This window comes from Lepidochelys kempii, chromosome 8 (genome assembly GCF_965140265.1).
Source record: "Lepidochelys kempii isolate rLepKem1 chromosome 8, rLepKem1.hap2, whole genome shotgun sequence".
Classification (NCBI taxonomy): Eukaryota; Metazoa; Chordata; order Testudines; family Cheloniidae; genus Lepidochelys; species Lepidochelys kempii.
This window is the reverse complement of record NC_133263.1, coordinates 19,415,257-19,438,065: the sequence shown is the minus strand read 5'-3', so window position 1 is coordinate 19,438,065 and position 22,809 is coordinate 19,415,257. Positions and strand designations below refer to the sequence as shown.

The 22,809-nt window shown below is 42.1% G+C and overlaps 1 long non-coding RNA gene across 1 annotated transcript in view; it reads right to left on the bottom strand.

Annotated features, from left to right (window-relative positions):
- The window catches only part of LOC140916499 (uncharacterized), a 98,271-nt gene that overhangs the window by 38,195 nt on the left and 37,267 nt on the right, over positions 1 to 22,809 (bottom strand). The gene's annotated exons all lie outside the window — the stretch shown is intronic.

The window sequence follows — 22,809 nt, the reverse complement described above, 5'->3', positions numbered from 1 at the left end:
TTACTGGCACATCTGCCTGCAGCACATTAGGACACAGGTCACCGTAAAGGTATCACTTGACCTACAGAAGTAATTGCTAGCAACTACTCATTTCAGCCACTAAAGAACAACTTGATGCACACTTTCCCAGTAGGCGATGCACCTGTCTGCAGGGACAGCAAAGGTATACCAGAGATTAGGAATTCTGGATTGCATCTGGGAGAAGAGTGTGGTTTAGTGGTTAGAGATAGGATAATGAAAGTACATTCATTGTGGAAGGTGGTGTGATTGAAGGTGGTATGGCTGAATAGCTAAGATTTGGATCTACCATGTGAGAGTCCTGGATTCTATTCCTGATTCTACCTGCAGTGACCATTCCTCCATCTTCTCTTCCACCCCCAAGCACCTTGAGGAAGTATTCCATATTATTTACATATACCATTCCATTTACATATTCCATCATATGTAAAGCACTATACATAGCATCACACTAAAGTGATGGAAGAAGTGTTCTTTGGTACACCCTCCATTTTGTCACTCAGTGTGGTCATATAGTCTAAAGTAATCCCATTGGGTGAAAATGTATGAATGGCCAGATGGACAATATAGACATCATCCTTCTACCTCATGATCCAGAAATTAGCTGGAGGGAGGCTAGAAAAACCTAAAACGGGACATATGATATGTACATTTGTGTTGGCTTCAAGATTTATTTTCAATTGGTGAACACAGGGCACTGTCTGTAGACAGACATAGTCTTAAAATTAGCATAATCTGTTTTGAAAAAGCTTTTTGAAAATAGTGCAGTTATTGGATATCACAAAGCAAAGGCACATTTATGAAAAATATAAATTGACAATTACTTGCCTTACTCAACGGGCAGCTATATACTTTTGTAGCTCGATGACAATGTGGAAAATGTTCACTCTCCAATGGACATGTTGTATGTTGATATTGTGTACTATGTCTTGACAAATACAAATGTTTACTTTTTAAAATACCTTGAGGTTAAAACATCAAAGATGGGATATGTGCTCTACTTTAATGGCATAGAGGAAGCGGGTTCTCTAAGTGGAAATTTTAGATCATAGAACTGGAAGAAACCTTGAGAGGACATGTAGTCCAGTCCCCTGCACTCAAGGCAGGACTAAGTATTATCTATACCATCCCTGACAGGTGTTTGTGCAACCTGCTCTTAAAAATCCCCAATGATGGAGATTCCACAACCTCCCTAGGCAATTTATTCCAGTGCTTAACCACTCTGACAGTTAGGAAGTTTTTCCTAATGTCCAACCTAAATTGCCTTTGCTGCAATTTAAACCCATTGCTGCTTCTCCTATCCTCAGAGGTTAAGAAGAACAATTTTTCTCCTTCCTCCTTGTAACAACCTTTTATGTACTTGAAAACTGTAATCACGTCCCCTCTCAGTCTTCTCTTCTCCAGAGTAAACAAATCCATTTTTTTCAATCTTCCCTCATAGGTCATGTCTCTAGACCTTTAATCATTTTTGTTGCTTTTCTCTGGGCTTTCTCCAATTTGTCCACAACTTTCCTGAAATGTGGCGCCCAGAACTGGACACATACTTCAGTTGAGGCCTAATCAGCGCAGAGTAGAGCAGAAGAATTACTTCTCATGTCTTGCTTACAACCCAGACAACAACTTCATGCTTCAACCTCAGCCTGTGTGGTATTCATTTACAGTACCAGATAGATAGGAGTACTGCTATCTATTTAGTAGAATTTTCCCACCATTTTATCTCCCTTTTCAAGCAAGCTCTGTAACACAAGAATGGTCCAATATATAATGAGCAGAAATGGACTGAGACACAGGTCCAGATTATCTACTGAAACCTGGCCTCTTTGCACCATTCAGGTGGTACAAAGGGGCTGGAATCTGGCTGAAAGAGGCTACTAGGATAAAACTGGAGGAGGCAACTTCTTTGCTGGTTTCTTCCCCCACCCTCCGTGTAAAGGTGTTGGGGCAGAAGGATGCAGGGAAAGGCAAAGAGTGGTTGTGGAAGAGCAGAGCTATCCTCCCTTGACCTACCTTGGCTACTCTGACTCTTTCCAGGGCTAGGGCTGGGTCCTGTGCAATCTCATCCCCAGGACAGCCTGGCTGCTGGAGGAAATCTGGCCCACAGAGTTTGGATTGGAATCCTGGTCTCTCTTGATCAAAATGAGAGGATGTTAGGGGAATGAGAAATCATTTTATTGAGAAATTAGGGTGCATCAAAACAGTGTTACATTTTCAACACTAGAGATGGGCCCAAGATTCAAAGCTAGGATCCAAATCCAAACTATCACAAAGTCCAGGGGCAGCTGTTCATCCCTTCGTAGGGGCCAGTCTAAAGTTTGGATTCAAGCCAAATTTACACAAATCGAAGTATATTGAGATTCAGGGTTTTGGTTGAGCCCAAACTTTCTTAAAAGATTTTCACTGACAGAGCCTAAACTATGCCTTGCACATTTGGTCACATGTCTGGTCTGCTAGCCTGCTACTGTAACTATTGAAACTCTGCCTGATCCAGCTATTAAATTGTATAAACTTGTGATGGAACAAACCAACACGTCACTAGATAGGAACAACTTGCAGGGCAATGACTGAGAGGTTTGTTTTGTGAGGGGGGGGTGTGTGGAATTAGGTTTCTCATTTTTTATTACCACGTTTAATTTATTTTACAGTGTTTTTTGATGCATTCTATTTTGGGTCTTCTATTTTCTGACATTAGGGGAATTTTCTTCCATCAAAGGCAGCCTCCCCTACACCCAAACTTTTAGATTTTTCTGAACTTGATTCTGACACTTTGCCAACAAGTGCATTAGAACATATTGGTGATGTGCGCAGTACCCAAGGGTGCTTTACTGTTTTGCTGCCTACTTTGGACTTCCTAAATTATGAACTAGAGATGAAAGACTGATGTGCTAACTTTCAGAAAGGCACTCAATCCATTTACTGTATGTACCGCTGATAATTCTGAAGAAAGCTAAAGATGACATGTCCCATTAGTAAACAAACCTGTGATATTTTCAGTGATGAATGTACCTGCTGTGAATATCATAACCTCTTCCTGTCACTCAGGTCTTCTCGACACACTTGTCCAAAAATGTTCAGAGTCCCTATATTAGCTTTTCCCATTTTATTGATTTCAAGTATTGATGCTCACCTCGTTAGATATTTCTAAGGCTGTACTACTAAAGCAACAACTGTATCTGGACCAATGGCCTCATGGTAGTGATAGACCTTGTAACGTGGGAGACTGCGGATCAATTTCTGCTTCCAGTGTCCTGCCCACTAGTGGATGAGAATTCTGCAGAGGGAACACACTGGAGAGGGAAGGGAAATGTGTTGCTCAATAGTGACTTACTTTGGCTCACTGAAGATCAGTGTTGGCCAGAGGAGAGCCCAGACAACTTTTCCTTAGAAAGGAAATTGGAGGTTTTTAAAACCAGATTGGACACTTGTCAGGGATGGTCGAGGTCTACTTGACCCTGCCTCAGATCAAGGGGCTGGACTTGATAACTTCTTGAGGCCCCTTGGAGCCCTATGAGTCTATGAAGTAACGTTCTGGAACATTCTGCTCTCTAGATGCAATGCTGTAGTTCTCCCAGCAATTCCCTAGCAAAAAAACCCTCAGTGTCCACAGATTCACAAACATCCCTTTCTATTTAATAGGATTTATATAGTATTATGGATAAACGTCAGAATATCTTTCTCTGATTTTCAGTGGAACATCTGTGCCAGTTGTTTTTCCATCAATACAATATTTCTATTGCCACTGTTAGTGCAAGAGCCCTTTTCTCTTAAAGCTGTCTGGATCAGTCATCCAGTGTCTCATCTCATCTTACTACAGGTTTAAACCCAAAACATCTTTGTTCTTTTGCTTGCATTTCATAATTTCTCCAGTCCTCTCTTATTTAATTACGCAAGTGGATTACTCAACTCCGTGAAAGCTTTTGGGTTGCAGTTTGTATGAAAGATGCTAAACCTAAAGTAAGTACAATTTTACTGCAGTGAAGACAAGATGTGCACATTCTTAAGTACTAGGTGAACATGACTGTCTCAAATTTGAAACCACCCTAATTTGGCCTGTGTCAGATCCAAAACTAAAGGGAGCCTCTTGTATGGATCCAGTTTGGATGTTACCCAGGATGGCAGAAATCTTATGAATATCACTACTCTTGAGAGATTTCTTCCATTTACAGTGGAGGAAATTTCACAAGTTCAGTTACTATCCCTACATTTCTTCTATTTTAGGCCAAAACCTCAGGAGAATAAGTCCTAAGTGCTTGGCACACATACTATGGAATTTTACTCTATAGACCTTGTTTGTTACTGATACCAAACTAACCCTCGTCTAAAATGGATCTGATTTGACTCTAGTTCTGAGTACTTATCGTGTCTCTCTAGGCCAATGGTTCCCAAACTAGGGGTACTGCTTGTTCAGGGAAAGCCCCTGATGGGCCAGGCCGGTTTGTTTACCTGCCACATGTGCAGGTTCAGCTGATCGCGGCTCCTGCTGGCTGCGGTTCGCCGCTCCAGGCCAATGGAGGCTGCGGGAAGGGCAGCCAGCACGTCCCTTGGCCCGCGCTGCTTCCCGCAGCCCCCGTTGGCCAAGAACGGCAAACCGCAGCCAGTGGGAGCTGCGATCGGCCGAATCTGCGGACACAGCAGGTAAACAAACCAGCCCGGCCCACCAGGGGCTTTCCCTGAACAAGCAGTGCCCCTAGTTTGGGAACCACTGCTCTAGGCGTTTAGAGTTGGATCTTGCAACTGAGGGTTCCTGTGAGGTGCTGTGTGCACTCAGCTCCCAATAGCTTCAAAAGGAGATCTTATATATGTATATTATGATTGTATCTATGCAGCCAGTCAAGTCAAGTGTATTTATTTTAAGTGTCTTAACCATTCAATAGCTGAGGGAAAGTCAATGTGCAAGTTCTTGAGGGAACCAAGTAATCCTTGCTTATGGGTGCAGCCTGGAAGCGTGTAGCATACATCTTCTAACTGGCCACAGCAGCAAAGGGGGGAATCACAAGACCTCTTAGTCATTAGCAGCACATCTCATCAGTCCACATCCAAAGCAGTTGAGCTTCACTCAAAGATAGCAGGGAAGGTCAAAACCAGGAGGCTGGACTGTCGGATTTGTCAGGAGATAGGCATTGGCTATGTTTGAAGCTTGTTTTTTCCATCTAATACACTACCCAGAGGTGATACTGAAGAGTTAAGGGCACTTGCAGATTGATCTTTGGCTCATCTTCAAAACTCACCAGGATATGAATAATTGAGTAAATTTTGGATGGATTTACTAGCTAGCCAACAGTGGAGGGGAATGGGATATGGAGGTTGCAGACATGAAAAAACAATTTATATCTTTAGGTTAGAATTAAAAGATGTGGTTTCACTTTTGTTTGACTATGGGAAAATCCATTACTCTTTCCATTAATTAGATCAGGGATCTCAAACTCAAATCACCAAGAGGGCCACATGAGGACTAGTACATTGGCTCGAGGGCCACATCACTGAAACCTTTTCATACAAAGATACAAAAGTATGGTCAAAAATGAAGAGTAATATAGTATGCTATTAAAAGTCAATGTATTAACTTTTTAAAAACTGTAATGTGAAAAGTCAGTGCTAATTTTGACAGTCATTTCATTTTTGGCCAGTTAGCTGGCAGCGTTAATTTGTTAATTGTATGAGAGAGAGGTTTTTTTTGTCAGCCTGTGATGGAGTGTCCATCCCACACAAGCCCTGAGTGAGTAAATGTGGGCCAGAAAGGGCCAATTAACCTTATATGTTGCACCTGGAGGGAAGCCAGGGATTGATAAGAACTAATGGAAGATGAAGCCCAGCAGGGGGAAGACCTGGGCTAGGATGATAAAGCCAGGAAGTGACCGCAGGAAGGATGCTGCAGGGTGGAGGTCTACAACCAGTCCCTAGAGGGAAAGGGAGCTGGCTAGAGACAAAGAGGAGTTCAGGAGGAGAGTAAACCCTGTAGTTCTGTCCTGGATCAGGGATTCTTACAAGAGGCCTAAAAGGGTGCAGTATCCACAAGGAGGTGCTTCTGTGGTGAGTGGACCCCTTTACACAGGTCTGCAAATGTACCTTGTAATTCTATCCAGCAGTGTTCTTTCTCACTTATGCTTCTTCATCAGTACTGTGTTCTGCAACTGGAATTTAGGGTCTGGTCTAATTCCCATTGAAATCAATGGAAAGATTGGATTAGACTCCTAGTCAAAAGTTCTGTTGATGATGCATAAACCAGAATAGAATACAGCTCATGCTCCCCCCTCCCTGACCCTATTCCAACAACTTCCCCAAATCCCTGCCCTGACCCCGCCTCCTCCCCTGAGCGCACCCCATCCCTGCTCCTCCCTGCTCCCTCCTGGAAAGTCCTAAGCACCACCAAACAGCTGTTTGGTAGCAGGAAGCGCTGGGAGGTAGGCGGAGGAACGGGGACGCGGTGCGCTGCAGGGTTGTGGGAGGGCGGAAGGGGCGGAGTCGGCACCTATGGTGGGCCGCAGGAAATAGTTTGTGTGTTTGAGACCCATGAATTCGATATTAACCATTTTTCCTAACTGTCATAGTAAAGACAACAGAGCAGAGAAATAAAATCCATCCTATTCATTCCAGATTAGAATGCAGCATGTATACTATCCTTTCACCCAGTAACAAACCCCTTCACCAGACAACTGAACTTCCATACTTTCTATCTCTGTTCACAGCCTAATTAGCTCTCTGTTAAGCTGCATATCCACAGTAGCTTCATCTTCATATCACTGTGCTATATCTCTTCTGAACCCCCAGTTCCACCTATGCTGTTACTGTTGAATTGTTAAAATTTATCCGAGTTGCTTGAGCGTTCACAGCAACCAAACCACTCTGCTGCGTTTCGTCCTTCCATGGAGGAGAACAGGGAATTTATAGACTGGCTCCGAACTCTATTTTTAGAGCCCGTTTTTTTCTGAGAAACAAGTTTGTGCATGGTAGACAAATCCTTGAAGGAAAAGTCACTTCCACCTGATTTGTTAATCTAAAACATCTTTGCTTTTGGCTTCCTTCTACAGAGCACAAAACTGCTACATCAAGTTAATTTAGCAGTCTCTTTAAATTGCACTGAGGTTTATTTAGAGAGAAACCAAATTTAGACCCATTAGATCATACCAAACAGTACACTGTACTGAAGAGAGAAACTATTCTGCTGGTAAACAAACTTGGTCTCTGAAACTGTTGATTTATATATGTGGAAGCTAAAATGTGCTCCCTAAGATGCATTTAAAAAAAAAAGGTCAATTACAGGGAAATTCCTAAAATGTGTGGCTTTAAAAAAAAAACTGCAGCTGTTGCAAAGATGAAATGTTTTATCCAATTTACACCCAGAAAATCAGGGTAAAAGGAAAGCAGGTAGTTACTGTAGATTCTAGAGACTATAATACGGTGTTAAGACTGTCAGCCCTGGCTTTGCTGCAAAAAGACTTATCTAACTAAACTGAAACCTGATAAAAATGTAGGTCAGTTCACCTCTGCTATCAGCTGCCCTTGCACTCCTCCTCCAAGCCTTGCATGCTGGTGCGGTGGGGTCAGGCCGCCTATGTCCGGAGCAGCTGCTTAACCCCTTTCTTACTGGTGCGGGGCTGGTATACCCCATCAGTGTCCAATATTATGAATATCCTCTTTGTGTTCACTACACCTGATTCCCATCTTTTCCATATAATGAGGGGCACTACTGCTTGATTGCACACTAGTCATTTGTGTTCACATGCACCAGTACCTGATTGGTGCGCACTACCATTATTGTGAATGCAATGGCACACCTACCCCTATTTCACAATAAAGAGCCAGACTGTGCCTGGTCTTAACATATGCATGCAGGGAAGCAAGACCCTTCTCAGTCCCTGTGGGTCTCCACATTCGGATTCCCTTGACGATAAGTCTTAGGGGCAGGGGGAGAGAGAGTCTGCACCTAGTACTCCCCTCTCTTCATTAGTAGAGAGAGTAGGGATAAAAAACACCATGTCAAGTGCTGAAGTAAATTACTCCTCACTGAGAGCAAAGGAGGCCAGGGGAGAAATTTGGCTCTATGTATTGTCATCCCCCGTCCAGCACTCTCCTCAGATTGGGACAGCTGTGTGCTCCACCACCACTCAGAACGTTGAGCAAAGGCTCAATTTAGCTCCAAGTCCTCATTTTCTCAAGTTATATTCTGATTGGATGGTCAGGATTCTGCAGTGACATCATCACTATTTAAATCACAGTGTAGAGCAATGGACTGGGAGTTTAGTCCAGTCTCGGACAGCTTAGGTTCTATTCTGAGTGGCGCTGCTTGGCATATTATCGACACAGCCTTTTTTTGTCAAAAGTGCTGTTTCATTGAAGCCAAAACATTGAGCAGAAGTGCACTGATTTCAACTAAGTTTTCGATGGGATGGTTTCTGAGGCTCAGGGTGATTTTTCAGTCACTTCCAGAAAGAGAGGCAGACCAAGACTCAAAACACCTGGCCTTTTTGATATGGTACCAAAATATTTTGCAAAAGCATTCAAAAAGTTTTAATTTTTCTCTAATGTGCAACAAAAACAAAATTTGAAATCCTTGATAGTTATTGTGAAATGGCATTGTTGTTCTCAGAAAAGCTCTAATTCGGAGCTCTGTCGCAGGCCCACTATGTGGTCTAAATTTTCAGCACTGCCCACCCATTTTGCTGCTTCCTTTTTTGTGTGTCTAATTTGAGAGATCCAGGATCTAATGTCCCAAAATGGCTGAGCACCCCACTACCCACATTAACCCCACTGCACCTTGATTCCCCATCTATAGAAAATGGAGATAATGCTGATTACCCTCCTTTGTTAGGTGCTCGGAGATCTACCAATGAAAAGCTTTATAAATCATTTATCATTGTTATTGCCCCATTCCGTTCATCCCCACAAAGCAGAGCTTTGACATTAACAGGTTTTTTATGGGAATAGCGATGCACGTTCTCGGTATTGATATGCCTATTATATTAATGAGCTCTTTGGAAAATAGCAAAGAAAGATGTTGTCCCATTATTTTAACTGAATTTTTGATGTAATAACAGAGGCAGGCAGCAACCTGGAGTGGTTTAGTTTGTTTGGATTTTGATTTGTGCTTTCCTATCCAGCCAGCTCTGCCTCTCTTCCATGTCTGATATTGCTTTTGTCAGTTTAAGTAATTTTGTATTTAATGGTTCATATTTGCTGTCCCTGCATGAATTCCTTCTCAGAGTCAAATGTATGTAATTATTATACAGTGCATAAGATTGTCGGGGACTGAGAAAATGAAGCGTTCAGCTAAAAACACATTGAAGGACTGGAGATCTGAGGGGGATTGCTAGTGAACCATGGAACTTTTCACTTCTAGTTTATGGGTTCAAAATCAGCCCAGGTCAGTAGTGACCCAAAGCTTGTTACTCTCTGGTGGCCTACACTAATTGAATTGGCTGTCTCGGCCAAGTTAATAGTGTTGTTTGTATTGTGACAGCACCTAGGAGCCCAGATATGGCCCATGACCCGACTGTGTTAAGTGCTGTACAAACACAGAACACAAAGATGTTCTCTGCCCACAAGACCTTACAAACTAAGTAAGATAGGTGTCCATAGCACAAAATCCACTACTTCTGCTGGAGCTCTTTTTAAAAGTCTCAGCCACATAGGCAAGGAAACTCTGGCCTTCTTCTCACACACTTACAGAGGGTCCATCCACAGGACGCACAATGTCTGTAAAGTGGGCATTGCCACACCCCTTTGGTGGATAAATAGTCTAGGTCCACACACACTGTCAGTACAGCACTTCTCACAAGTACTGCATTTGAATGGAAAAATCAAAAGTGCTATTGTACAAATGTTGTAATTTACTGTCTAGGGCAGCGGTTCTCAAAGCTGGTCCGCCACTGGTTCAGGGAAAGCCCCTGCCGGGCGGGGTCAGTTTGTTTACCTGCCGCATCCGCGGGTTCGGCCGAGCCTGGCTCTCACGGGCCGCGGTTCACTGCCAGGCCAATGGGGGCTGCAGGAAGGGCGGCCAGCATGTCCCTCGGCCCATGCCACTTCCCGCAGCCCCCATTGGCCTGGAGCGGTGAACCGCGGCCACTGGGAGCTGTGATCGGCCGAACCTGTGGACGCGGCAGGTAAACAGGCCCGGCCCGCCAGGGGCTTTCCCTGAAGAAGCAGTAACCGGCTTTGAGAACCACTGGTCTAGAGATTGTTTCCACAGACAAGGAGCCATATTCACTCCTATTGGTGCAAGGAGGGATAATTTACCCTAGCCTGGCCTGCTGTACCCCAGAGGGCATTCACCCAAAGAGGGAGATGCTTCTGACCATCCCTTGACACTGCAACCAGAAGAGGGGACCTTTAATCTCTCCAGAGGTTCTACTTTTTTGGGCTGCCCTGCCTGCCTGCCTGCAGGAGCCCTGCTATATTGTCACTACCGAGGCTTTTCACTGCTAGACACTCTACGCCTGCAGTCATGCCAACTTCTACTGAGTCAGACCCTGAGTCTGCAATGTTTATGCCCTAATAATAAGGAATTAGCTACAAAGAGTGTCATTTTGGCTACACATAATGCAGATTTTAACTAATTTCAACCACTTGGGGACATAACTGAGCAATGAGCATGCTCACTAAGAGAACTCTCCAATATATCCCAAGTAGAGATACACCCCAATAATATTCTACTATCACCTTGAATAGAGACATCCCATACAGATGTATGTTATCATACATTAATAATGTACATTGCCATACTGGTCAGACTGTTCTACAAAAGCTATGAGATTGCAAGTTGAATGGCATGACCACTCCAATAAAGCAGTTGGATTGTGATACTGCTTTCCCCTGTGATACTGGGGAGATACAGGTGAGTGAAAGTGGTTGTGTCCCTACTATCAGCTGTTGACACAACTGCACACATTTTGAAAATCCTGTTTAGAAGGCAACTGCTGCTTTATTAGTTAGGACCAGTGACAGGATGCCAGACCAAACCATGGAAAATGAGCTGACTAAGAACTTGTGAAAGAAAATTGGCTGTCCTTAAAAAACATGCCAGCTCCAGAAGCTGTTCCACACCGATACCTATTCATGTAGCCATGCCACCAGCATGAGAGCTTCAAATGCTCTTCTTGGAAGTTACCATGATATGGAGACCTATTTCATATGAAGCAACATGGAAGAAACCTGGAATGCCGGTGGAAGACTCATTCTTTATCAGAGCACTTACTTCCTCAAGACATTTTGCAGTTCTAATGGAAGGGAGTGGAATGATAGATAGACCAGCAGTGTTGCCAACTCTCTTATTTTACTTCATGTTTCATGATATTTCGTGTCTTTTTTTTAATGTCCCAACTGCTGGTATCAAGAGTGAATGAGAATCTCGGCTTTTTTTTTTTTTTTTTTAAATGTAAGTTTCTTGCCCTCATGGTTGCGGAGATAAGCTTGAAAACATGAACCAAGTGCACCCTGATGGCTTGGAAATCAGAAGGCAAATAAAGAGGACCCAACATTTTGTAATTTTGTTTTTTAATATTTGATCATTTTTAAGCCAATCTCATGATTTTGTAGGGCCTCACCCATGATTTTGGAATGATTAAGGTTAGCTAGAGGAAGAGAGAGAACATGAGCTGGCCCAGAAACATTTTCCTGTCCCACAAACCTTTTCAAGTTTTTGAAAAATTATCCTGCCCTGAATTGGCACAAATAGTTAATCTCTCTCAAATTTTCAGGAACAAACAAATTGGGTTCTAGTCAATCAAAACCTTTTATTTTGATAATTTTGAAACATTTCAGTTGATTTCAACTTTTAATAATTTTTTTAATTATAAGTAACTAAAATTTCAAAAAAGTCGTTTCAAACCAGAAAAACAAAATTTTTTCAAGTCAAGAAATTTGTGGAAGCCAACCCTTTTCCGTGAGTTTTGGTTTTGACAATTTAACATTTTTCAATGAAAAAATGTTTGGTTGAAAATGTCCCAGCCTGATTTAGTAGATAAATAAGATTTCCAGTAGTGTCATGCTGGAACATATTTGCCTGCATAATCTAGACACATGCTGTTCCATTGTCAATTTCTTCAGTATGTAACTTGTAAAAACTTTTTTCTACTCAGAAGCAGCTGTGCTCAGCCATGAAACTGGTCTTGAACAAACTCTCCAAATAGCACAGATTCTTCATCTTTCAAATTCAATACTTATGAAAAAGCCATCAAGTGAAGTGAGTACATAAATACTGCAGTGGGAGATAAATACTATGACAAAAAAGACTGTCATGAATTATACTTCACAGTATTTGCTTTCTTCCTTTCATTCCCACTCACTTTGTAGTCCCATAATTCTCTCTATCCCCATCAGATTCTTCCACTTCCGTATTTCTTTGTTAAACCAGCCATGTGTAAAGGTTTGAGCCTGTAATCTTCTAGCTTCCACCACTTATGCCCAGCTCGCTTTATGCAATTGTACAGTTTGGAGACCTTTGTCAGCACTACAACCTGCCGTTCTCCCTACACCACACCTCTGTCCTGTTAGTTTGTGTGTCCTCCTGCAGGTTCTGTAGCCACAAAAGAAACTTATTTTCCATGTCCCTTTAATGGTAAATGTGTATATATACACTAGCATTATGTAAATAATATACAATATAATGGTAGTTTTATGAAAACATATGTTTGAAAGAGAGAAAAGGGGCATACAGATTTCGCCATTCTTGTTTTGTTGTGACTTACGTATAGTTTCTCTATGGCCCACTGAATGCTCTGCAATCTCTTGCTCACTACATCCAGTGCAGTCTTGCATAGACTTAACATCATGTCTGTTTGCTGAACTCAACATCCGTACTTTAGGCTTTGGGGGGTTGTCAAATTTTATTTATTAATTGGCATTAGGTGGAGCTGGACTGAAACATCTTTAGTATTGACCAAAAGTTAATCCATCACTGAATACCACTTAGTAATTTAATTAATTTGAATGCACATAACACAGACATTAGAGATGGAGATGGCCAGTTAGCTCATCCAGCCCCTTCCCCAACTCCCCTTCCCCTGCAGCTAACAGATATAGACCTTGATTCTTCTCATACTTGGATCAGTGTTAGAATGGTGTGAGTCCAGTGACATCAGTGCAGTTAATCTTGATTTTCACCAGTTGGACAGAAGAATATGATCCATGAGCTAGGCCTATATATAATGTCATGTATTAAACTGATATTACTGTGACAGAATATACACTTGTGTTCATACCTTACCGGCTATTGTAATAAAGTTTGTACAAGGTATGCCTTGTAAGGTATCATTTAAAAATTCATAACTTGCTGATCAATAATGTCATGGCAAAATGTACATAGCAACATTATATGTACAGTTATGAACATAAGCTGAAATCATGGCTGAAGTATGTTGTCCAGATAAATCTGGGGCGTAGCTAAACCAGTTCCTCAGAGACAAAGGGCAAGCTCATGCCTCAGCCAGGTGTCAGCAAGGCTGATGAACCATTACCTGCTAAGTGGCCATTCTTCAGCAAGGAAGAAGGCAGGGACAAAAATCTACATCTTAGCACAGAAAGAAAATGGAGTTTCCTTTCTTCACTAGACTGCCTGTCACCTTGTTCCCAGCTGGAAATGCTTCTCAGAGCAAGGACAGAACTATTAAAAAAAAAAAAAAAAAAAAAGAAGGGGCAGACACACCAAGACCCCTCTCGCTCTTTGCCCTCCTCATTTTCCACACCTGAGAAGACAAAAGGCAATATCCTTTGGACCCTGTGGGTGGGATCCTGACCTGAGACTTTGGTCAGTAATCTGCTGGAGCATATGGCGAGAAAGTTTGCTTTGCACCTAAGGTAGTTTCTTAAGTAGATACTTGTAAGTGCTTTATTTTTATTTTTCTTGTAACCATTTCTGACTTTTATGCCTCATTATTTATACTCAAAATCTATCTCTTTGTAATTAATAAACTTGATTTACTGTTTTTTTTTCTACTCCAGTGTGTTTAAGTTGAAGTGTCTGAGTAACTATTTAAGGTAATAAAATGGCAGATTAAAGGAATAATGGATTTAATATAGCTGTACTGTCCAGAAGAGGGCTGGGTAGTACAGGACATACATATCTGGGGGAAGATACAGGACTAGAGGTTGTGCTGGGGTCCCCTTGCACCATAACCAAGGGCTGTGAAAGCCAAGATATAGCTGGTAGTCTGTAGTTGCGTGCGCGCACACACACTCAGGGTGTGGCTTGCATGCTGGAAGGCTGGCTGTGAAAGGCCCAGATGGGAGCTAATACAGCAAGGCATTGTAAGGCACCAAGGTTGCAGGGCAGAGTTGACACAGTCCCCCCCTCCATTAGTCTGGATCGTGCCCTAGTACCTCACAATTTCACCCAAACTTTCCTTTCACTTCCTAACCATATGGGAAGTTCAAATTTTTCAGGATAGCCAACATCAGCTGAAAGAGCAGCCTCAATGCAGCCAGCTCCTGGCACCTCCAGGACCAGAGATAGAATATCAGTCTCTACAGTTGGAGCCAAGAGCCAGGCTCTCAAGCCAGGAGCTGAAACAGATGCATATCTTCTAGGGATTGGGCACAGAGGGGAACACATAGGTTACAGGGTAAAGTGACAGGTTTCAGAGTAACAGCTGTGTTAGTCTGTATTCGCAAAAAGAAAAGGAGTACTTGTGGCACCATAGAGACTAACCAATTTATTTGAGCATGAGCTTTCGTGAGCTACAGCTCACTTCATCGGATGCATGCCGTGGAAACTGTAGCAGACTTTATATATACACAGAGAATATGAAAAAATACCTCCTCCCACCCCACTGTCCAGCTGGTAATAGCTTATCTAAAGTGATCATCAGGTGGGCCATTTCCAGCACAAATCCAGGTTTTCTCACCCTCCACCCCCCCACACAAATTCACTCTCCTGCTGGTGATAGCCCATCCAAAGTGACAACTCTTTACACAATGTGCATGATAATAAAGTTGGGCCATTTCCTGCACAAATCCAGGTTCTCTCACCCCCTCACCCTCCTCCCAAAAACCACACACACAAATTCACTATCCTGCTGGTAATAGCTCATCCAAAGTGACCATTCTCCCTACAATGTGCATAATTAAGGTGGGCCATTTCCAGCACAAATCCAGGTTTTCTCACATCCCCTCCACACCCCATACACACACAAACTCACTCTCCTGCTGGTAATAGCTCATCCAAACTGACCACTCTCCAAGTTTAAATCCAAGTTAAACCAGAACATCGGGGGGGGGGGGTAGGAAAAAACAAGAGGAAATAGGCTACCTTGCATAATGACTTAGCCACTCCCAGTCTCTATTTAAGCCTAAATTAATAGTATCCAATTTGCAAATGAATTCCAATTCAGCAGTTTCTCGCTGGAGTCTGGATTTGAAGTTTTTTTGTTTTAAGATAGCGACCTTCATGTCTGTGATTGCGTGACCAGAGAGATTGAAGTGTTCTCCGACTGGTTTATGAATGTTATAATTCTTGACATCTGATTTGTGTCCATTTATTCTTTTACGTAGAGACTGTCCAGTTTGACCAATGTACATGGCAGAGGGGCATTGCTGGCACATGATGGCATATATCACATTGGTGGATGTGCAGGTATACGAGCCTCTGATAGTGTGGCTGATGTTATTAGGCCCTGTGATGGTGTCCCCTGAATAGATATGTGGGCACAATTGGCAACGGGCTTTGTTGCAAGGATAAGTTCCTGGTTTAGTGGTTCTGTTGTGTGGTATGTGGTTGTTGGTGAGTATTTGCTTCAGGTTGCGGGGTTGTCTGTAGGCAAGGACTGGCCTGTCTCCCAAGATTTGTGAGAGTGTTGGGTCATCCTTTAGGATAGGTTGTAGATCCTTAATAATGCGTTGGAAGGGTTTTAGTTGGGGGCTGAAGGTGACGGCTAGTGGCGTTCTGTTATTTTCTTTGTTAGGCCTGTCCTGTAGTAGGTAACTTCTGGGAACTCTTCTGGCTCTATCAATCTGTTTCTTTACTTCTGCAGGTGGGTATTGTAGTTGTAAGAAAGCTTGACAGAGATCTTGTAGGTGTTTGTCTCTGTCTGAGGGGTTGGAGCAAATGCGGTTGTATCGCAGAGCTTGGCTGTAGATGATGGATCGTGTGGTGTGGTCAGGGTGAAAGCTGGAGGCATGCAGGTAGGAATAGCAGTCAGTAGGTTTCCGGTATAGGGTGGTGTTTATGTGACCATTGTTTATTAGCACTGTAGTGTCCAGGAAGTGGATTTCTTGTGTGGACTGGACCAGGCTGAGGTTGGTGGTGGGATGGAAATTGTTGAAATCATGGTGGAATTCCCCAAGGGCTTCTTTTCCAGGGGTCCAGATGATGAAGATGTCATCAATATAGCGCAAGTAGAGTAGGGGCTTTAGGGGACGAGAGCTGAGGAAGCGTTGTTCTAAATCAGCCATAAAAATGTTGGCATACTGTGGGGCCATGTGAGTACCCATAGCAGTGCCGCTGATCTGAAGGTATACATTGTCCCCAAATGTGAAATAGTTATGGGTAAGGACAAAGTCACAAAGTTCAGCCACCAGGTTAGCCGTGACATTATCGGGGATAGTGTTCCTGACGGCTTGTAGTCCATCTTTGTGTGGAATGTTGGTGTAGAGGGCTTCTACATCCATAGTGGCCAGGATGGTGTTATCAGGAAGATCACCGATGGATTGAAGTTTCCTTAGGAAGTCAGTGGTGTCTCGAAGGTAGCTGGGAGTGCTGGTAGCGTAGGGCCTGAGGAGGGAGTCTACATAGCCAGACAATCCTGCTGTCAGGGTGCCAATGCCTGAGATGATGGGGCGCCCAGGATTTCCAGGTTTATGGATCTTGGGTAGTAGATAGAATATCCCAGGTCGGGGTTCCAGGGGTGTGTCTGTGCAGATTTGATCTTGTGCTTTTTCAGGAAGTTTCTTGAGCAAATGCTGTAGTTGCTTTTGGTAACTCTCAGTGGGATCATAGGGTAATGGCTTGTAGAAACTCGTGTTGGAGAGCTGCCGAGCAGCCTCTTGTTCATATTCCGACCTATTCATGTTGACAACAGCACCTCCTTTGTCAGCCTTTTTGATTATGATGTCAGAGTTGTTTCTGAGGCTGTGGATGGCATTGTGTTCTGCACGGCTGAGGTTATGGGGCAAGTGATGCTGCTTTTCCACAATTTCAGCCCGTGCACGTCGGCGGAAGCACTCTATGTAGAAGTCCAGTCTGCTGTTTCGACCTTCAGGAGGAGTCCACCTAGAATCCCTCTTTCTGTAGTGTTGGTAGGGAGGTCTCTGTGGATTAGTATGTTGTTCAGAGGTATTTTGGAAATATTCCTTGAGTCGGAGACGTCGAAAATAGGATTCTAGGTCACCACAGAACTGTATCATGTTCGTGGGGGTGGAGGGGCAGAAGGAAAGGCGCCGAGATAGAACAGCTGCTTCTGCTGGGCTGAGAGTATAGTTGGATAGGTTAACAATATTGCTAGGTGGGTTGAGGGAACCATTGCTGTGGCCCCTTGTAGCATGTAGTAGTTTAGAAAGTTTACTGTCCTTTTTCTTTTGTAGAGAAGCAAAGTGTGCGTTGTAAATGGCTTGTCTAGTTTTAGTAAAATCCAGCCACGAGGAAGTTTGTGTGGAAGGTTGGTTTTTTATGAGAGTATCCAGTTCTGAGAGCTCATTCTTAATCTTTCCCTGTTTGCTGTAGAGGATGTTGATTAGGTGATTCCGCAGTTTCTTTGAGAGCGTGTCAAGGAATCTTCTTGTGGCTTGTACAAGATCAAACTTCACCAATTAAGGGACACTTCCAGCTGGAAGGAATGTTGAACAGCACATATCCCGAATATAAATGCAACCAGAATTCACACCAGGACCTTCTAATCTATATGCATCAGCTAGGCTGACAGGGATCCTCCCTTTCGATGAACAGTGATAAACCTGTCTCAGCTGGAAATTGTTTTCTACCAAGCTTACCAGATTTCATTTAATGATAATAAAGGCCCATACAGCAGTTCTGAAATGTGAGAGAATTGACTTTATTCAGCTTCACAGATTGTTGTTTCCTTGCTGCGGTGCCTCAGGGCTGTAATGTAATCATTACAGCTATACTCAATTTCAGGCTAGCTATTATATCATCAAAAGACAAGGGTATCATGCAGAAAAACATCAAGCTAAATTTAGTGTAAATCATAGGCATAGTTTGACTTCTATGGGTGGGGGGCAGCTCTAGTCAGGTCAATGTGGCCACATATGTGCAGGAGGGACAAATTCCATGCCTGCCTGAAGCTTGCAGTTTGGGGGTCAATGCCCTCTTGCCCCCTACTCTCCCCCTAAGCTATGCCCATGGTGTGAATCCATTTTTCCCTAAAATGCACAGCAACCCCTTTTTACTTTCCTTTTCATGTTGTAGCAAATCTGCGAGGTGCAGATAATATCAAGATAAATAAAAGGGGAAAGGAGAGAAGGCAAAGCTTGGTGGCTATGCAGAAGCCAATATGCTGGCTTCTAGCTTGGACTGAAGCAGTAATCGGCTCAAATCTACATAATAATTTGGGTCACCTTTATCTAGTTCGGAGATGACTATAACAAAGCTCTGAAAATGCCACAAAACAGATATAAAGGCAACTGCATTGGGGGTGGAGGAGCGGATGGATTCTGCAAGAGCATTCCATATAAGCATCAGTGCAAAAGTTCATCTGAAGCATTGGAATGATGGGCCAGAGTTTCATCAATCCAATCCTAGCTCCCTATAGAACTCACTTTGCCAGGCCTCTACAATAAGAAGCAAAGAAGGGTTTTCTAAAGCAGAGTATAGAGGTCAAGGGGTGTGAGTCTCATAATTATGGACATTCACCTTACAATACTGCAACATCCCCAAGGCTATCCACCCATGAAGTTTATATACGGTCATGCAAGGAACAGTCTCAGTGGGAGCCTATTGGCAGTTAGAATGTGGTTGCACAATAAGAATATAAGAAGACTGCTGCATACTGTGGAGGAGCATTTACATGTTGGACTAGAAATGTGTTCCAAAGATTTCTTTTTTTCCCCCTGGCATGGGCATTTTTGCAACCCAAGATAGCAGCCATGCAATAGAAGACATCAGCCTCCATCTCTAGTGTTAGATGTGGCAGGCCATGATGAATGGGATGGCTTGATTGTAAATTGTCAGCAAAAGATTAACACAACATTAAATAACTGAGATGCAAAATAGGATCAACTGAATGTACGAGTACAAAAAAGTTAGAGTAACTTGGACGGCCTGCAATGTGCAAGCAAGTTTTCAGCACTGGGCACAGCAAGTTTATATGCAAAAATAGACGCCTATTCCATTTGTGCATGCAATTCAGGTAATTGTGTGCCTAACAATTGTGATGTATTGAAAACTGTGTTAAAATTTTATGTTATCACTCTAAATTATATGGGATTTTCCTGGTCCTGCTTGTAAGCTAGGGGTCTCTACAGGGAAGCATGTGATCTGCATCTTTCAGCAGCCAGTCTGCAAAAAAATAAGCTATCCTAGAGCAAGATGGGTTCAGTTGTGTGTCTCTGCCTCAGGGTGCAGCCTGCTTTCTCTCTCTCTGTTTTTGATTCTCATGTGTTATGGTTCTGGATTTTAAGAAATACAGTAGTGTTATGCTGCAACCTTCCGGATAGTGTATTTTATGTTTTCATCTAAACTCTCTGTTTGCATGGTGTGAACATAACATTCACAGCTGAAAATTTAGACTAAGCTATTTTGCTGCTCTCCTTTTTTATTTATTTATTACTGAATGCCTTTTTGTTCTTACTGAAATTACAGCAGAGAAAATTGAGTTATTCTGTCCACTCATATGCAATTCTGATTTAATTTATATCTGTCCATCAGCATTAAAAGAGAATCTTTTCAAATGCGAAAATCCATCTACTTTTGTTAGTTAAGTGAGCAGCGAGTATTATTTTCTAAACATAGATATCTATCTATAGATAAATATCCAATTATATTTAGTCCTGTGCAAATTTTCCCTTATTGTATGATCATTGTCTTATGGCAGAAACAGGGGAAATGGTTTTAGAAAAAACTCACACACAAAAATCCCAACAACTTGCAAGTTCATTTCAGAACAATCTCTGCAACCCCATAAAAATAAACACAATGCTCTGGACTCCTGCGATTATGTCTTTCTCCTAACCAGAGATAGTTAAGAAAAAAATAGAATTTCAAAAAATGTTGAAAAATTGTTTGGGTGATGTCTTTTACCTTAAAAAAAAAAAACTAGCTAAAGTTTTGACTCTGAGCTACTTTGTCTCAATCACTTAACCTCTCTGTGTCATAACTTCCCAACAAAGGCTTCTGTAAAATAAAGATAATAAGGTGGAAATGTTACACAAGACCCAGCTATATCATCTAATCCATCTCCCTGCCCATCGTAAGATTGTTCTCTCCAGTATCTTTACTGATTTTTACCACTATCTAATTTTAAAGGTTAAATCCTTAGTAGAAATAGGATTTAAAGGAGCTATGCCAATTTACACCAGCTCAGGATCTGGCCCTAAATATCACAGGAGAACTGTTATGTTTAAATACTTGAGTCTTAAATACTTGATCTCTTTGTGTGGATAGTAAAAAAGTTCTAAATTGTGATGGTGCTCATGAAAGCATTAAATTAATATTTACAAAATACAAGCTCTCTGGATGAAAGGTGCTATGGAGATTTAAAGAATTATTATTACTAAAATGATACCCTCCTACTTTTGATGCTGGCCTGGCAGTCTCTTTCCCACTCCACCTTTAGCTCTTAAATGAGTCATCCTTTATTTTCATGGTGGGGTGTTTTTTTTCAGTGACTTCTTCATTCTCTTCTGCACTGATTGTTGCTTAACTTTACCTAGTCAACCAAACCAAATTTAACAGTGTGGCTTCTTACTAAAATAAATGTTATCCTGTAGCAAAAATCTGTCCACTTCCATTCTGTCACAGTATTTATCAGTGGTGCTAGCTGATTAATTAAAACCAGCAATTGGAAAGAAAAATCATCAAACCACACAACCCTCAATGAGCGCACTACAGAGGGAGAGGACTCAGAAAGCCCTATTTCTGCTCCTCCCCACCCAGTCACACGTGGTACAGGCTAATCTGGCTCCCATTGCTATGTAGCACAAACCAGGGTTTGTAGCACTACCCAGATTGCCTGTGGTCTGAGAGGTGTCTTGTCTCTGCCTGAATGTTGCACTGGGAGAATATGGGCAACACCTCTGTGACTGCATTACAAGAGAGCGTCCCAGCATGCTCTAAGGAGTATCACTACTCCCACTCACCAGCATGGCACAGTTGCAAGAGGACTACCTGAGTCTTTGATTGAATGTATAATGTCTTTATGTTCAGTAATTTAATTTATTGAAAAAGGATGACAAATCTGCCTTTCCTGGCTAATTGGTTTTTGTTTTGTTTTTTAAAGGGGAAAGGTTCCTCTCTCGACATAATCAAGAGGAAACAACTTCACATTTCACAGTAGTCAGGTCTGCAAAATCACCCCACAGCCACCAGTTTTGCTGGTGCACCCTCCTTAACTAAACAGAGAACATAAATCTGTAGCGACTTTGCAGCTTTCATTAGCCTGGGACCAACAAACTTTTTTTAACATTGGATTGAAGCAAGGATTTGAACCCAGGACTCCATAAATGAAAAGATCAGTGGTTTCTAATCTAATGGGCAAGCACTGTTCAGTCCCCAAGGGATTCATATTTAAACAATTAATGACATGGCAAACCCCTATTTAAAAATTCCCTTATGGCAACTATGCCAAAACAACAATATTATCTGAAAAGATTTAGCAATTTGAAACATTAAACACAACTCTGAAAGGTGTTACTATCACATGCTAATAGTCATACCTGATTTCCTTTCCAGTTTTTCCTCTTCATTAATTGATCTTGACTTCTATTATGCACCTTCACATTGTTTCGAACTGCTCTGCTATAGAATTTATACAGTGTGGATTATTGGGTGATTCAGTGCAGCTAAAAAGAATAAAAGCTAATATTTTTCCAAGATAATAGTGAGCAAAAAAAAAAAACAGCTATATTAACATGAAATATTACCAGGCAGAGGGGATATGTACCTTTGTATTCTAGCTGTCTGCAAGCTTCATTTAGTTTGATGCATGTATTGTCTTCCTTAAAAAAATGCTTTCAACCCTATTATAGCAAAACTTTATGCACAGCCCAAAATCCAAGAGCAACCCCATAATCAATCATCATCATCACAAAAACACCTTGCATTTACATAGCATTATTTATGTCCAAAGTTCTTTACTGATGTTATCTAAATAATCCTCAAAACAAGCCTGTGAGTAAATAAGAAATTATCTTCATCTGCCAGGTGCATAAACTGAAGCAGAAAGGTTAAGTGATAGGCTCAAGGGCCTCTGAGTCAGTATCAGAGCTTGGATTAAAACTCAGGGTTTAAGGATAAGGCCTTTGTCTGCAGCCATATTGTAAGGCCTAAAGCCTAAGGCCTTCGTCTGCAGCCAGATTAAAAGAGCAGCCAAGCAGCAGCTATTAGCTGAGAAGCAGGAAGTCACATCCTGTGAGGGCAAAAGGAAAGGTGTTTTTAAATGATGAAACAGACCTTCACAATCTCTTGAAGTTTATTTTCTGCTGTGCAGGGCACCATTGTACTGAATCCAGTGTTTGAATGACTGATCTCATCTGATTATAATCCTGACAGGGACTGAACAGCCTCAATTCCTGGTGACTTTCAGTATTAGATGAGAGCTCTCAGCACCAGGCAGGAATTCCCTCCTAATTTGTCATTTTCACTGTATCTCTCAAATTCAGTGCTTTTGATTTTCTTAGGTTCTTTCCTTCTTT